The sequence below is a fragment of the Arachis hypogaea genome, chromosome 12 (genome assembly GCF_003086295.3).
Source record: "Arachis hypogaea cultivar Tifrunner chromosome 12, arahy.Tifrunner.gnm2.J5K5, whole genome shotgun sequence".
NCBI classification, from domain to species: Eukaryota; Viridiplantae; Streptophyta; class Magnoliopsida; order Fabales; family Fabaceae; genus Arachis; species Arachis hypogaea.
The window spans coordinates 60,531,308-60,541,113 of NC_092047.1; the positions used below are offsets into that span (position 1 = coordinate 60,531,308).

At 37.2% G+C, this 9,806-nt stretch overlaps 1 non-coding gene across 1 annotated transcript; it reads left to right on the forward strand.

Moving 5' to 3' along the window:
* Window positions 1-3,377: 3,377 nt before the first annotated feature.
* On the forward strand, window positions 3,378-3,484 carry LOC112732029 (small nucleolar RNA R71). The gene has a single exon (XR_003167771.1). It is a non-coding gene; the product is annotated as a small nucleolar RNA R71 (small nucleolar RNA).
* Window positions 3,485-9,806: the final 6,322 nt, after the last annotated feature.

Genomic DNA, 9,806 nt, shown 5'->3' on the forward strand with positions numbered 1-9,806 from the left:
CTCTTATTCAAAAGATCTACTATTTTATTCATGTTTGCTGATGATGAGAAAAATAGACTATGGCTTAATTGGAGATAAAATCAAAATAGATACTAATTACTACTATATGACTCCTAAGGTGAACTTCTCTAATGACACTATCACAGAGTTAAAGCAGAAATTGGAATTTAACAACCTTTGTTCTGGGAAATGGGTGTTCCTCTGATCCGTGGGGTGCTTGATTCTTCAAGAGATAACTTCTGGCGCTTCAATTCCCTTAAGTCATCCTTCTGTTCTTTTATTATTTGCTCCATAGCTTCCTGTATCTTGGTGATAGACGTCTCAAGATACTCCCAGTATTCAGATTGAGGGATTGTCAGACACACGTTCATGGATTGAGGAAGGTGATGAGTGTCACTGATCATCACCTTCTCCATAGTTAGGCGCGAATGGATATCTTAGATAGGAACACGCATGTTTGAATGGAAAACAGAAATACTTGCATTAATTCATCGAGACACAGCAGAGCTCCTCACCCCCAACAATGGACTTTAGAGACTCATGCCGTCAAAGAGTACAAAGTTTAGATCTAAAATGTCATGAGATACAAAATAAGTCTCTAAAAGTTGTTTAAATACTAAACTAGTAGCCTAGGTTTACAGAAAAATGAGTAAACTATAGCAGATGGTATAGAGATCCACTTCTGGGGCCCACTTGGTGTGTGCTGGGGCTGAGACTTAAGCAATTCACGTGCATAAGGTCATTTTGGGCGTTCAACGCCAGGTTTGGATCCATTTCTGGCGTTGAACTCCAACTTTTAATCCTTTTCTGGCGCTGGACGCTAGAATTGGGCAGAGAACTGGCGTTCGTCTATCCTTGAGCAAAGTATGGACTATTATATATTGCTGGAAAGCCCTGGATGTCTACTTTCCAACGCAATTGGAAGCATGCCATTGCGAGTTCTGTAGCTCCAGAAAAAATCCACTTTGAGTGCAGGGAGGTCAGAATCCAACAGCATCAGCAGTCCTTTTTCAGCCTGAATCAGATTTTTGCTCAGCTCCCTCAATTTCAGCCAGAAAAATACCTGAAATTACAGAAAAACACACAACTCATAGTAAAGTCTAGAAATATGAATTTTTCCTAAAAACTAATGAAAATAAACTAAAAACTAACTACAACATACTAAAAACTATATGAAATTAACCCCAAAAAGCGTATAAAATATCCGCTCATCAACGTCACTAGCTTGATGTTTCTCCTTCATCAGGGAGGTTGATAATGCTTCAAGTCCTTCCCTCTTGCCTTGGACTTATATCCATTGGTTGTATCAATGATCTCTACATGTTCCAAAGAGAGAACTCTGTTGATAGTGAAGACCTTAGGTAACTGAGATGGTATAGTTGGGAGATTAGGGGGGATATCTGGGAAGTAAGCTGAGATTACTTTATCCCCTGGAGAGAAGCCTTCTGTAGGGATCTTCTTGTTCCTCCACCCCCTTGGTACCTTCTTCCTTGTCCCTTTTGATGTTGCCTTACTCTTGGTGACTTCTTCTTCTAAGGAAATTTTGTTGTTGTCTTCACATGTCTCTGGTGGTTTAGGTTCCTCTAGCTTTTCCTTGAGTTATGACAACTGCTTATTTCCTTGTTTATCAACCAAGGGTTTTCTCAGATGGGCTGGTTGTGCTTCAATGCTTGCTTCCTCTGTCAGCATCTCATTATCATCTTTCCTTGGTTCTTTGTTTTCTTGGTCTGCTTCTTGTGAGAGTTTGAAGACATTAAAGCTGAGTCGTTCATCATGGATCCTCAATATTAGCTCCCCTTGCTCCACATCTATGAGTGCTCTGGCTGTAGCTAGGAATGGTCTTTCCAATATGATTGGGTGAGTGTGACTTTCTTCCATGTCCAGGATGACAAAGTCTATTGGGAGGAAGTATTTCCCAACCTTTAACAATACATTTTCCACCACCCCTATTGCTTGTTTTTTAAGTTTTGTCAGCCAGCCTAATGACTACATCTGTGGGCATTATCTCATTGATCTTCAGCCTCTTCACCAGAGATAAGGGCATTAAGTTGATGCTGGCTCCCAAATTGCAGAGTGCTTTATCAAACATTGTTTCTCCTATGGCACAGGGGACATGAAAACTCCCCGGATCTTTTCTTTTTGTAGGCAACTGTGGTTGAATAAAGGCACTGCATTCCTTGTTTATCACTATAGTTTGGCCTCCCTTGAGTGAGCTTTTCCAGGGAAGCAGCTCCTTCATATACTTGATGTATGCAGGAATTTGTTGAATAGTCTTGATGAATGGTATATTGACATTCAAAGATGCAAACAAATCTAGAAACCTTGAGTATATTCTCTTCTCCACAGCACCATTGAGCAGTTGGGAAAAAGGTGCATAGAGTTTCAGAAGCTCCTGTTGTGAGATTTCTGGTTCTTGATGATCTTTTTCCTTCTTCTCTACTGAGGTATCTTCAGGTTGTTCTGACAGCTTGCTTGGCTTGTCCTCAGTCTCCTTATCACTTATAGTGACCATCTTGCAATCTTCCCATCTTACTTTTTTTATTTCACCTCTCGAATTCTTCTCTGCGTCACTTGGAAATCCATCTGTGGGTTTGGAGATTTGCTCAGAGAGATACCCCACTTGAGATTCCAACCTCTTGATTGTGTCTCCCTGGCTCTTGAAACTGGCTCGCACTTCCTCCTTGAACACCTTGTTGTCTTGAATCTCCTTGCCTATGCCTTCAAGTAGATTCTCAATCCTTGAGAGTCTGTCATCAAATGATTGTAGATCGTGATTAGAGGTGGAAGGATGAGGTAAGTTATTTTGGTTTTGATGTGGATGTGGAGAGGTGTTGTTATGGGAGTGTTGATATGGCCTAGATGTGAAATGTTGGTGAGCTGCATTGTTGGGATTTGGGCATCTTTGATCAAGGCTTTGGTCTTATTGATTTCCCCACCCAAAGTTTGGGTGATTCCTCCAACCAGGGTTGTAGGTTTTGGAGTATGGATCATGGTTTTGCCTAGGTGAATTCCCAATGTAATTAATTTGCTCCTAACTTCCCTCTGCTTCTTCATTCAGTCCTTCTTGGGTTGTTGATGAAGTGGAGATTGCTGCTACTTGGTTCTTCTCCATCTTCTTGGTGAGGTCAGCCAGCTGCTGGGTAATGAGCTTGTTTTGGGCCAGCAGAGCATCTACATTGTTTGGCTCCATTACTCCTCTTGTGTTCCCTCTTTCGGAAGCATAGAAGTAGTCATTCTCTGCTACAGTTTCAATGACATCTATAGCTTCCTCAATGGTCTTCTTCTTGTTCAAAGATCCTCTGGATGAATGGTCTACTGCCTTCTTTGATTCATATGACAGGCCTTCATAGAAAATGTGCAGCTGCACCCATTCGTTGAACATATCTGGTGGGCACCTCCTTGTTAGGTCCTTAAACCTCTCCTATGCTTCATAAAGAGTCTCACCATCTTGTTGCCTGAAAGTTTAGACCTCATCTCTTAGCCTATTGATTCGTTGAGGAGGATAGAATCTTGCTAAGAATTTGTTCACCACATCCTCCCAAGTTGTCAAGCTCTCCTTTGGGAAAGACTCCAGCCACTTGGCTGCCTTATCCTTGAGTGAGAATGGAAATAAGAGCAGTCTATAGGCGTCAGGATGAACACCATTAGACTTCACTGTGTCACATATTCTCAGGAAGGTAGTTAGATGTTGATTGGGGTCTTCTTGGACACTTCCTCCGAACGAACAGTTGTTCTGCACAAGGGTGATGAGCTGTGGTTTTAGTTCAAAATTGTTGGCATGGATGGTTGGCTTTTGAATGCTACTTCCACAGTTTCCTGGGTTTGGATTGATGTAAGAGCCTAAAACTCTTCTATCCTCCCCAGCATGATTTGCTCGTCCTCCTCCGCCATGGTTGTGAGCTTTTTCTTCACGATGGTTTTCCATGTTTTCTTCCATGTTTGGTTCAAAGTATTCCTCAAAGTGTTCCTCCTCTTCTTCAGCACCAACTACACGTTTTTTTCTTGCCTCCCTCCTTAGTCTAAGGAAGGTTCTCTCAGGTTCAGAATCAAAGGAAGTTGAAGCCCCGCTTCTTCTCCCTGTCATACAACCAACAAGTACAAGCAAAGAGAATAGGTGCAGAAAGTATATCTGTCAGAATTACTGTTAGTGTGAGTGATGCAATATATCAAACAGTTAGTGGGTTAGTGAAATGAATGGTAAATAACAAAGAAAAAGTAGGGGGAAGGGAAGAAATTAACTAAAACAGAAAGTAAATGACTCAAACAGAAAATTAAATCAAACAAAAATAAAATGCTCAATCTAATTAGCCTCCAATTTAATCATTGTTGATGCACAATCAATCCCCGGCAACGGCGCCATAAACTTGATGCACGGAAAACTTGTCTCGTAACAAATTCTCCTTCGGCAAGTGTACCAAATTTGTCGCAAGTAAAAACTCACAATAGAGTGAGGTCGAATCCTACAGGGATTGATTGATTAAGCAACTTTAATTAGAGGAATGTTCTAGTTGAGCGAATCAGAATTTAAGTTGAGAATTGCAGAAAATTAAATGGTAGGAAAGTAAATAACAAAAAAGTAAAATGCTAGAATTAAAGAACTGAAAATAAATGACTGAAAGTAAATTGCTGAATTGTAAATGGGAATGGGGTATTGCTCATAAATGTAAATGGCAGAAATTAAAGAGAATGGGTAAGATCAGAAATGGGGAGTTCATTGAGCTCAAGAGATGTTGCATTCTTCGGATCAATTTTATTTTCATCTCTTACTCAATCAATGCACTCATTGATCTTCTTGGCAATCTTAAGTGATCGAATCACAATTTCTTGTAATTCAATCTCTCAAATCTTGATCAATAGCCAATTCCTTGGTCAATTGCTCATGAGAAGAAATGAAGTATGGCTACTGATTATACCACATGCATTTCCCAAATCAAGTGTTGAGAGGATTATAGTCACATATCCATCCAACACTACAAGAAAAACACCCATTCAGGTACACTTGAAAAGTGTAGCCAAAAGTAAAAAAAAATGATGCTTTAGGCTACGGCTACGCTTTTTGGGCTACGGCTACGCTTTTTGGGGTGATTCCTATTCGGCCGTTGCCTATTCTCAAAGGCTACGCTTTTCTGTACCAAGGGCTACACTTTTAGCGTTTGGGAATAGGCTACGCTTTTCAAGTGATGCTGTCCAGGACCAAAGGCTACGCTTTTCAGCTTTCATTTTTCCAGAATAGGCTACGCTTTTCAACGCTACTGCATCACTTGTAAAGCATAGCCACATTGTATACCATAGCTACTTTTTATAAGTAGCCTTAGGTCCCTCTTTTTTTTTTGTATACTATAGCTACTATATATAAGTGTAGCCTTAGGTCCCTCGTTGTTTTTTTTTATTTTCTATATATATATATATATATTCTAATAATTTTTTTTCTAAAACCTAATATTTAGTAATATAATTATATATATAATCCTATTTTTTTAATTAAATTAGTCAAAAATTATAAAATAAAAATAAATACATAATAATACCATACACTATTCTTTAAATAATAAAAATTATCCTTTAACAAAATATATTTATAATGAACTAAAAATATTGGGATGATCATAAATGAGTATTCATACATCTCACGCTAAATTAAACATACCCATATCAAAATATACATTAGATCACTTAGAATTTACTACTAATAAACTATAAAAAACCAAAATATTGTATCCTACATAAGTCTCTTCTAATAAAAGTTATTAATCTTCTGATAGAAGAGAAAAAAACAAATTGATGTCAAATAGAGCGCCTAACATCTGTGACTGAATTGAACATATATTGAAGCAAATTCTTGACGAAGACTGGGCGACCAGAGAGCAGAGCAGCATTGGCGGTGTTCCCAGTTCCAAATGGAGACTCGATCTGAATCATCGGCGGTTACCATTCATGGAATGCATCAGATGCAACTGGATCTTAATGCTCAATCTGCAGCAAATCAACAATTCATCATCATAATAAATAACTTCAAATAAATTCACTACCAAATCGAGAATCAAATAAACATGCTAATCAAAGTTAAAAAGTTACTCAATAATCCCTGAAGACAACTCTAAAATTGGAACCAAAACTCCAACTCTGTTTGGCACGAAGGAATCAACTTGCTTTACTTGTAATCAAGCATTTCTTATAGCTGTCTTGTGCAAAAAAAGTTAAATTAAAATAAGGTAGGTACATAGCTTAAACCAGTAGCTATGATAATGCAACTAAAAGAAAGAGTAATGCTAATCTCAGCTTTCACAGACACAAGAATACCACATAGAATTGCAATCAGGAACCCAAACTCCAACAACCTCATTGTGCCAACTCCAATACTTCACATCCTCGAGATCTGTTTCATAATCCAAATGATGACACAGTTGAGTTATACTGAAAAAAAAAGAAAGAAGGTTAGTTCCAATGTGACACCGATCCGAGTAAATCAGCTCAACGTACATTGGCAGTTGGTGTTTAAAATAATATAACTTCCGAGAACATAGAAAAGGATCAGCAACTCATTCATATATGGTGTTTTGTAAAATGTAAATTGTAGCATTATATTGAAAGTCTTTAGCAAATCTTCTATTTTGCTTTTTAATTGATATCAAAATTCAGGAAATAGAATGACATATAGTAAGCATAAGAAGCAAAAATACACTGGGAAAGAGCTGCTTATCATGCACATATTTTTACTATTGATTTTAAATTTCAAACAAAATCAGCAAGCTCATACGACCATTGCTACACTTATGAGCAATACTTATCTTCAAGAAATGGGAAAGAGCTGCAATAGGGGACTGAACCGGCCACTTAGAATTTATAAACATGCAAGGGTACAGCTCTTGAATCATATTTACTATAAGCTTTTATTTTTTAAAACAAAAGAACCTTCCCTATCATTTAATTAAGGGAATTTCATATTTAAAATACTGTAAAAATTATTCCATAACATGGAAATAATAAAAATAACATACCTCTTATTCCATCATCATGCCAGACAAGTACTCTATATGTACTCTATATGTACTTAATCTGATACGTGATTAAAATCCTATTCTTAATATATATGATTTATTTTGTTGGTTTTTATAGCATAGGATTGCATATATCTCAATACTTACTTCTTTTAACTAATCGCTTTCCATCAACATTAATCCCACTGAATGTCTTAGTATAAGTATTTGATGAACTTACTGCAGCTATCAAAATAATTTGTATGGAGTTCTGCTCTACCCATAACTTCGTACTTATTGATGACTTAACACAAAAAGTTGTTATCCACTCATCCTCAACAGCTTACACTAATCACTTTTTGAACAATGTAAATATAATTTCTCAATGCACTATCTAAGAAAACTTAAAAACAAAAGCAAGGTTTCACACATTATAGTTAGATCAAGTTTGAGTTGTTAAGGCATGTCAAACAGTAATGCCCAATACATTTAGCATTTATTCTAAGAAAACATTCTCAAAGCTTCAGTTTTTGTAAATTGGCTAAGAAAGCCATGTTTTAAAATGCAAGCAGAATACAACATATAAAACCATAAGGTTTGCATTGACACTTTTTTTTACTTTTGACATTGGATTGATAATAGTGTTTTTTAAAATTATGTACAGTTTGAGTATTAATTTCAAATGTGACACAAATTAATTTCTGTACTCCTAGAAATTGGACCCTTTAATTTTAGTTCTTTTCACAATTTTAAAGAATACAAAAAAATTATATCATGTTAAAGCATATCTCTTATCTTACTTCTATATGGAAAAGAATTAGCCTTGCATTCACTATATATACATAAAAAGCAGTTGGAAGTACCATATAGAGTTTGACTAGGTGACTCCAATATAATTTCATAATGCAGAACCAAAAACAAGATAAAACCATAGCTTTCATTGCCTTCATTTATATACATACATAAGATTCTAGCATTTATAAACAATAACAATTTTAAGTTGCATCATATGAATGACACTAGGGAGCAAAATTGTGCTAGTAATGATAGAAAAGAATGAAAAAGAAGAACATGGCATTGAAAGCATTAGCAAAATTGAGGTTGACCATCAGATCACAGAAGTTAATAGGAGAAAAAATAATGTATCTACCAATTTCATGTGATTGAGAACACACTCAGCAAGAAAAAAAAAGAGAACACAGAACTCTGTTTTATAACCTCAGCATTCAACATTTCATTCAATCCACCATAGCCTTTGTCTTATATATACATTGATCAAAAGGTAAAAGAACCCTTTGTCAATTTCAAAAAGGATAGATGAGAACAGTATCGGAGGTAATTTTGGAGCTAAATTGGAATTCTAACAAATTTTAAGGAACAGATTACTTCTGTATGCACAATTAAAATTGGACAATTATTTCTAATAGAATGCAGGAATATATTTTCAGCAAAGAAACAACTAATGAACCATTTATCTTCAGGTCAACAACTAAGGAAACAATTAAATTGGAACTAGGGTTCGAACCAAAATAGCAACCAAATTGGGAACAAGCAATTAAACTAAATTGGTGCAAAGAAATTCGATCAACAATCAAAACGATTCAATTGAAACAAAGGAACTAAGACAAAAGATGAAATTGGAAGAACAAGAAAAGGGAGAGAAAGCGAACCTGGAAGCGGGAAAGAGGGTGCGTTTGAGCGGCGCACAACAGTGCAAGGGGGGAAGGTTGAGGACGACGATACCGGGACGGTTGGGAAGCCACACGACGACATCGAGACGTGCACGGCGGAGGGACAAACAATGGACGTGCCTCTCCACCTTGCTTTTGCGCACGGGAGCTTGAGCAGATCCGTGACGAAGAAGGATGTAACGGCTGCGCTGATGATAACGGAAGGTATACGGCGGCAAGGAGTCTTGAAACTAGTGATTGGCGCCTTTGTCCCCCTTTAGGTTCACGCGAAAACGAGGATTAATCGCCCTAAATTCACCCAATTTCAATTATAAAATAAATTTGAGCTGTTGCTGCGTCGGTTGATACACAAAACCGCCCCTATCTTGAGCAGTCTTTGACGGAGACGAATAACGCATCAAGAACCGTAGCTACTCAATGAATTTGCAGTCGTTCGGGGAAACGCAAGCAATTTTCCGCTGCAATTGTCCGTTTTTCTTGTAGTGAATTCCTTCCTGTTGAGTTCTACAATGATCAGAATTTGAAACTAATCGACACTAACTTTTGAAACTAAAATAACTGTTATAACAGATGCTAGTCTAATAGATATAGTGCAGCAAATTGTCAAAATTTGAAACAAACAAACTAACTTCTGATTTCTAACTAACCTGACAGTTACAACAAATTAACCAACTCACAAATTCTCCAACAGATATAGTACCAAAGCAAACTGAAAGTACCTCCTCATTGTCACCCTCAGGATCTGAATGTGGCTCAGTAACACTACAAACAATTCCTCTCTTCCCTCTTTATTCCAAAATAACATCGCCACGCGAACCAGAATCAGTAACAATTCGAAAAAAATAAACAAATAAACAAATAAAACTCAAATTTCACTAAGAATGGAAAGCAAAGCCGCTACCTGAAGCTCGAGCTCAGCTTGAAGGAACTCCAACACCGTAGAGGGTAGCAGGTGCGTACGGAAACTGGGTAACGGGATTTGGCGAAAATTAGGAAAAAAAGGGGTATTCAAGTTGAACCCTGCATGTTCATCAACAATACATGGCTTGTTCATCAATTCACAATTCACAGTTGCATATAAACCATATTATTGTACCAAACCCCCAAATTAAAAACCCTAAAATTGGAACTCTAAACA